Source organism: Oncorhynchus keta, chromosome 29, assembly GCF_023373465.1.
Source record: "Oncorhynchus keta strain PuntledgeMale-10-30-2019 chromosome 29, Oket_V2, whole genome shotgun sequence".
In the NCBI taxonomy this organism is placed as follows: Eukaryota; Metazoa; Chordata; class Actinopteri; order Salmoniformes; family Salmonidae; genus Oncorhynchus; species Oncorhynchus keta.
Window position 1 is genome coordinate 20,682,216 of NC_068449.1, and position 6,226 is coordinate 20,688,441.

At 38.7% G+C, this 6,226-nt stretch overlaps 1 long non-coding RNA gene across 2 annotated transcripts in view; it reads left to right on the top strand.

Moving 5' to 3' along the window:
- The first annotated feature begins 2,547 nt into the window (after positions 1-2,547).
- Positions 2,548-6,226, top strand: part of LOC127913418 (uncharacterized) — a 3,744-nt gene continuing 65 nt past the window's right edge. Inside the window, exons 1-4 of one of the 2 annotated variants that reach the window (XR_008085525.1) lie at positions 2,548-3,248; positions 3,459-3,598; positions 3,742-3,811; positions 3,845-6,226. The exon at positions 3,845-6,226 is cut by the window's right edge and continues 65 nt beyond it. This is a non-coding gene — a long non-coding RNA (uncharacterized LOC127913418). The remainder of the gene's footprint in view (positions 3,249-3,458; positions 3,599-3,741; positions 3,812-3,844) is intronic. The other variant, XR_008085524.1, reaches the window with a different exon arrangement.

A 6,226-nucleotide genomic window follows, 5' to 3' on the forward strand; every position in this document is an offset into this window, starting at 1 on the left:
AGCCAACCAAAGGGTGGCTAACTTGAAGAATCTCAAATATAAAATATATTTTGATTTGTTTAACACTTTTTGGTTACTAAATTGTTCCATATGTGCTATTTGATAGTTTTTGATGTCTTCACTATTATTCTACAATGTAGAAAACAGTCAAAATAAAGAAAAACAATTGAATGAGTAGGTGTCCAAACTTTTGACTGGTACTGTATGTTGGAGACCTCTTGCGTAGAGAATATGGCTGTTGAAAAGGCCACTTGTAGAAAACCTTACTTCATAACTTGGGGGAAGTCTGTCTGACACCACACTCAGTCAACCGGTTTGATGGTGTGCAGTGCAGGTACAGTTGAAGTCGGAAGTTTACATACACCTTAGCCAAATACATTTAAACTCAGTTTTTCACAATTCCTGACATTTAATCAGAGTAAAAATGTCCTGTCTTAGGTCAGTTAGGATCACCACTTTATTTTAAGAATGTGAAATGTCAGAATAATGGTAGAGAGAATTATTTTTTTCAGCTTTTATTTCTTTCATCACATGCTCAGTGGGTCAGTAATTGACATACTCTCAATTAGTATTTGGTAGCATTGCCTTTAAATTGTTTAACATGGGTCAGACATTTCGGGTAGCCTTCCACAAGCTTCCCACAATAAGTTGGGTGCATTCTGGCCCATTCCTCCTGACAGAGTTGGTGTAACTGAGTCAAGATTGTAGGCCTCCTTGCTCGCACACACTTTTTCAGTTCTGCCCACAAATTTTCTACAGAATTGGGGTCATGGCTTTGTGACGGCCACTCCAATACCTTGACTTTGTTGTCCTTAAGCCATTTTTCCACAACTTTGTTTGGGGTCATTGTCCATTTGGAAGACCCATTTGCGACCAAGCTTTAACTTCCTGACTGATGTCTTGAGTTGTTGCTTCAATAAATCCACATAACTTTCCTCCTCATGATGCCCTCTATTTTGTGAAGTGCACCAGTCCCTCCTGCAACACCCCCACAACACGATGCTGCCACCCCCATGCTTCACGGTTTGGATGGAGTTCTTCAGTTTGCAAGCCTCCCCCTTTTTCCTCCAAATATAACGATGGTCATTATGGCCAAACAGTTTTAATTTAGTTTCATCAGACCAGAGGACATTTCTCCAAGAAGTACGATCATTGTTCCCATGTGCAGTTACAAACCGTCGTCTGGCTATTTTATGGCAGTTTGGGAGTGGTGGCTTCTTCCTTGCTGAGCGGCCTTTCAGGTTATGTCGATATAGGACTCGTTTTACTGTGGATATAGATACTTTTGTACCTGTACCTGTTTCGTCCAGCATCTTCAAAAGGTCCTTTGCTGTTGTTCTGGGATTGATTTGTACTTTCGCACACAAAGTACGTTCAAAGCAAAGAGGCAATGAGTTTGAAGGTAAGCATCCACAAAATACATCCACAGGTACACCTCCAATTGACTCAAATGATGTCAATTAGCCTATCGGAAGCTTCTAAAGCCATGACATTTTCTGGAATTTCCAAGCTGTTTAAAGGCACAGTCAACTTAGTGTATGTAAACTTCTGACCGACTGGAATTGTGATACAGTGAATTGTAAGTGAAATAATCTGTCTGTAAACAATTGTTGGTAAAATTACTTGCGTCATGCACAAAGTAGATGTCCTAACCGATTTGCCAAAACCATAGTTTGTTAACAGAAAATCTGTAGAGTGGTTGAAAAATGAGTCTTGATGACTCCAACCTAAGTGTATGTAAACTCCCTACTTCAACTCCATATCCTGGTTTGTTCTGTTAGAGAGCAGTGTAAGTAAGATCCTGATCATACATCATTGGGTTACATTGTCCTAATTGCATATGAATTGGCAGCCCAGTTAGGGATTTTTTTTGTTGTTCAATCTGAACCATATGGGGCTGAAATGTTTTGTCAGACTCTCATTGAACAGACCTGCCCTCTTCCTCTGGTTCTTTTGTTCTGGTTCTAGAGGGGGTATCAGGGGACTGCTTATCACACTAACACAGGATACCACAGTGGTGTCATGGTGCAAGACAGGAAGTGACAGTGTGGCACAGCGTTGTTTTCATAGGGAATGAGGATATGTCGTGACATACAGTCCGTAAATACCTCAATGAAAACATCAAGTTTTTACCTCAATGAAAACCGGAATAGACAACACACTTTTAAGTTTGAAGGGGTTATTATTATGAACTGTCAATTGGCAAATTATGAAATATTTGTTTACTACACAATATCATTAAACAATGAGCTAGTGTGCTATGCTTTCAAACAACTGAATTATTGTAGAATTATGTCATGATTACACTCAACCTTATCTATTTCTGTGTGTGACCTTTGGGATTTAATGACAATAACCAGCTAGCCTTTCTCTCCTGTCTGCTCAGCGTCTCACCTCTACACTACAACATATTTGCCAACCATTGATGAAGAAGAATTTCTGCTGAAAGAGAGGGCTGGGAAGAGACCCAGGCGTAGTGTAGTTGTGTAGGGTTTTGGTGTATGTGCTTTGGGGGGTGAAGTTCTTTGGTCAGGTCTGAGAAGGAGATGTGTCGTTCCACCAATTCGGTGCCTTTTGAGAAGTGCATCTTGATTTTTTTAAAGCGTTTGATTTCACCTAATTTTAACATTCTGTCATAAAGAGCACATGTTCAACTTCTTAAAAAAACATGTTGTCCCATCTCAAGAGGTTACATTAAAAAACATGTTGTCCCATCTCAAGAGGTTACATTAAAAAACATGTTGTCCCATCTCAAGAGGTTACATTAAAAAACATGTTGTCCCATCTCAAGAGGTTACATTAAAAAACATGTTGTCCCATCTCAAGAGGTTACATTAAAAAACATGTTGTCCCATCTCAAGAGGTTACATTAAAAAACATGTTGTCCCATCTCAAGAGGTTACATTAAAAAACATGTTGTCCCATCTCAAGAGGTTACATTAAAAAACATGTTGTCCCATCTCAAGAGGTTACATTAAAAAACATGTTGTCCCATCTCAAGAGGTTACATTAAAAAACATGTTGTCCCATCTCAAGAGGTTACATTAAAAAACATGTTGTCCCATCTCAAGAGGTTACATTAAAAAACATGTTGTCCCATCTCAAGAGGTTACATTAAAAAACATGTTGTCCCATCTCAAGAGGTTACATTAAAAAACATGTTGTCCCATCTCAAGAGGTTACATTAAAAAACATGTTGTCCCATCTCAAGAGGTTACATTAAAAAACATGTTGTCCCATCTCAAGAGGTTACATTAAAAACATGTTGTCCCATCTCAAGAGGTTACATTAAAAAACATGTTGTCCCATCTCAAGAGGTTACATTAAAAACATGTTGTCCCATCTCAAGAGGTTACATTAAAAACATGTTGTCCCATCTCAAGAGGTTACATTAAAAACATGTTGTCCCATCTCAAGAGGTTACATTAGTTAAAAAACATGTTGTCCCATCTCAAGAGGTTACATTAAAAAACATGTTGTCCCATCTCAAGAGGTTACATTAAAAAACATGTTGTCCCATCTCAAGAGGTTACATTAAAAAACATGTTGTCCCATCTCAAGAGGTTACATTAAAAAACATGTTGTCCCATCTCAAGAGGTTACATTAAAAAAACATGTTGTCCCATCTCAAGAGGTTACATTAAAAAAACATGTTGTCCCATCTCAAGAGGTTACATTAAAAAACATGTTGTCCCATCTCAAGAGGTTACATTAAAAAAACATGTTGTCCCATCTCAAGAGGTTACATTAAAAAACATGTTGTCCCATCTCAAGAGGTTACATTAAAAAACATGTTGTCCCATCTCAAGAGGTTACATTAAAAAAACATGTCCCATCTCAAGAGGTTACATTAAAAAACATGTTGTCCCATCTCAAGAGGTTACATTAAAAAACATGTTGTCCCATCTCAAGAGGTTACATTAAAAAACATGTTGTCCCATCTCAAGAGGTTACATTAAAAAAACTATAGTAAGTGCCTATTAAGTGTCAAATAAACTAACAGGGTTGACGATTACTACTTAAATCAGCCATAAATCCCTTTGTGACAGTGGAACAGGGAATGGCAATTGATTGGAAGCTTCACAAATAAAATGACAAATTGTTAAAATGATTCCTTTCTATCTATGGGTAATAGGGTTGCCGTGTTATGCTCGACCCGCTCACTTTTCTACCACAGAATACTAGAAAATGCTCAAAAAGAGTACAACCAGCTCACTGGCATCTACTCTATGATTTCACTATTAGATGTTGACTGTTTTTTTTTTTAAAGATTGTTTTATATACTGTATATAGTATATATATATATATATATGTATAAAGGAATAGTTTCACCATATTAAAAGGAGTCTTCAGTTCACGTAACAGGGTTGACCGTAAAATGAGGGACAGACGTAAATGAATCACTATTCAACTGAAATATTCATATTAAAAATAAGGTTTATTGAATTTATCTATGTTAAAGAGCACTTCATTTAACATTTTACTGCAGTGAGCTAAATCAGGGTCACACAGAGTGTTTCGTGGTAGTCTTAAACTAATCTACTATGACACAAAAGTCTACACCTCACACACACGGATAAGAGTCTAAAACAAATAAGACACCATGTCAGAGTTGAAATGTATTACATGTTGAGTTTGCATCCCAATATTACACTTTATATACATCACAGAAGACTGCCATTTTCAATTATGAAAACTATTAATACCATTCCACCCATTAGGCCACTAGAGTGAGATTTGGTCATTCGACTGCAGGAAAGAGTTTTAATATAACAGGCTTTTAAATTCTATATTGGTGCACAATTTCTACTTAAAATATCAAAGGGATGCAAAAGGCCCTCATTTCGTGAAACAAAATGGTGCAGTTCACAGGTGCAGTTCCCTCGAGCTTCAGTGGTTTACTGTGAGCACACACAGCTGTGTCTCATCTAACACCGTGAAAAAGACACACCAGACAAGGCAGCTGCCAAAGTGTGACCCTCTTCACATTTCATCCAACATCTATTCAGTGCAAAGTGTGACCACCACTCTCACCACCCTGCACTGGTTCATACACAGCTGTATTTTACTATGACCGATGTACAATGTTACCAAAGCCCAAAGAAACCCATTACACAGTTGTCTAAAAAACACACAGTTCATGTTGACTTAGCGGTATAAGAGCAGTAGCCTACGTGCTTTCTTCCCCACAGTGCAAAGTCATATCTGTAAAAAGTTCATTAGCTCATAAATCATAGTTAAAAATGTTTGTCTTGTGACTTATGCCCAAATAGTAGAGATTGGGGTCAGCCATGGTCATACTAACCCTGACCCTGTGTCCCTGAAGACACCAGGCCCCTGAGGTCAGGTGTTTGACCCAAGCAGAGCCCCTTCAAAAAAGCAGGCTAATGGCCTGTCACTGTCACTGTCACAGCCTGCCATGGGTCCCTATCACACTGGGCAGACTGGGACCAATGGTGCAAGGGCAGGGCGGAGACTGGGGCCTGGGGTCTGAGGGACAGAGCTAGGCCTTATTCACTCCCTTCTAACAATTATTCACCCCTGAAACTCTGACCTTCTAAACTGTGCATATGAGTGCTTCTACCACTTCGGAATGTTTACTAGTGCAAGACAACAAATCAAATCAAAGTTTATAGTGCAAAAAAAGGTGTTATGTGAACAATAGGTAAGTAAAGAAATAAAAACAACAGTAAAAAGACAGGCTGTATACAGTAGCGAGGCTATAAAAGTAGCAAGGCTACTTGTAGATATGGTTAAAGTGACTATGCATTTATGATGAACAGAGAGTAGCAGTAGCGTAAAAGAGGGGTTGGTTGATTAGCCAATGTGCGGGAGCACTGTTTGGTTGGCTCAATTGAGGTAGTATTTACATGAATGTATAGTTAAAGTGGCCATGCATATATGATAAACAACAGTGAGTTCTGTAGTTAGTTGTCACATACAGATACAAGAGTTATGTTGTTGAACACACCCTGAACACAGAATGATTTGTGTGGCAACTTTCAATGCACATGCAGAAGTGTGCAGTCACAGAATACTAATACAGGGATTTACAGTATGTAGCTGTGGCACATGCATATAGGGAATTGTGTGTGAATGGACCCTGTGAAGCAGAACAATGGCTCTTCTTCAGCTGGTCATGTGATGAGTGTACCTTGTGTGTGTGTGTGTGTGTGTGTGTGTGTGTGTGTGTGTGTGTGTGTGTGTGTGTGTGTGTGTGTGTGTG